The following is a 1,651-nucleotide window of genomic DNA, read 5'->3' on the forward strand; positions in this document are numbered from 1 at the left end:
TTTTTTTCTCACAGAATTTTGCTTATAAATATATATTTTAAAAAATGAAAATGACTTCTGATTACTTAGGACTAATTTTTACCCAGTGCTTTATACTCCTATCAATTTTGTGCTCATAAATTCATGAGAGTGAGAAGCGTTTGGGTATTCTAAATAGTTTTCTACTAACATATAAATAAATGAATGTGTCCCACACATGGTTTCTTTTTCTCTGAGTTCCATGAGAACGAACTTGCATTCTGTCGGTTTTTTCATTTGTAGATTGTTGTTCTGATGATTTTGTCCTTCAGTTTTATTTTGTGTAAGGAATAAAATTTCTCTTACGCTTCATATTTATTTTATGCTTTGAGCAAAGATCACTGAATTATTCGTAAATAATTGGTGAATGAAAAACTGTTTCCGGGGTTTGGGAGAATGAGATATTCAAGGACGTTCATGGATATGAAAGCTCTTTCTAGCTCGATTTTATTACTCGAGTTCTTGTTCTTGTTGGTCGTAAGTGTTTCATTTAATATAAATGACCGTCATGATATTTTTTACTAGAATAATTGCCTCTGAATTAAGTGAAACCTATTACTGGTTCTGAATGATCATGGGCAGTGGTAATTTTTAGGTTAAGTTGTCGGAACTCACGCAAATTTTCGGGAAGTACAAGCATCAAAAGTAAGCAGATATCAGGGTTGTGATGGATGATCAATGAATTATGTTGAGTGGTTGTAGTGATGGATTAATCTTTATTTAATTAATTAATCTTTTAATTGGCCGGTCGGGTGATTCTTTATTTTCTCGAAACTGATGCACAATGAAGTTTCAACGTAAGCATCAAATTTTCAATATTCTATTGACCAATGTTTTATATTTAACCTGTTTCAATGACTTTCGATTGGCAAGTTGTTTGTTACGGTGTTTAATAATGAGGAAAAATGGTGAAATTTCGTCGTTGATCGATCACCAAGATGACAAATTTTTGGATTGTTCATAGGAACCTGTTCTCTCTTTCTTTAAAAAAAAAAAAAAAAATTAAAAAAATCTATTTTTAATGAAACAATAAATGATGATCGATTTGGAAGTACAACATGAAATTAATATCTTACAAAATGAAATTGTTATAAATAGTCAATTCTAATAAATCTTCAATATGATAAAATACCACATTTGTTTAATAATTTAATTACAGCAGTTATCTAAACAATCAATTTCAATTTTTTCATATACTTTCTTTATGACAGAGTAATTTAATATACATACCTGAGAAAAAAAAGGAAAAAAAAACGAAAACGCATTATCAGATAATATTTTATTTCCTAAATAATTATCAAATTTTTAACATTCAATAGAAAAAGAGAGAGAGAGAGAGAGGAAGAGAAAGAAAGAAGAGGGAAAGAAAAAAAAAAGTAAAGAATGAAAAAGAAAAACGAAACATGCAAAATCTTTTACAATATCTTAATAAACAAAATGAATGTTACTATTGACATTGTGAATATATATATATATATATATATTTGTCTAAAATGGTAAAGTTATTCATCATTTTGATTGCGTACAAATTACATTGTCACAATTGTAATAGTTCTAAATGATTGATGTGTAACTGTAATTTTTAACATTTTATCATTTTCTTTTGAATTTAATTTCAAAAAAAAAAAAAATA

Source organism: Loa loa (assembly GCF_000183805.2).
Source record: "Loa loa unplaced genomic scaffold supercont3.418, whole genome shotgun sequence".
Lineage (NCBI taxonomy): Eukaryota > Metazoa > Nematoda > Chromadorea > Rhabditida > Onchocercidae > Loa > Loa loa.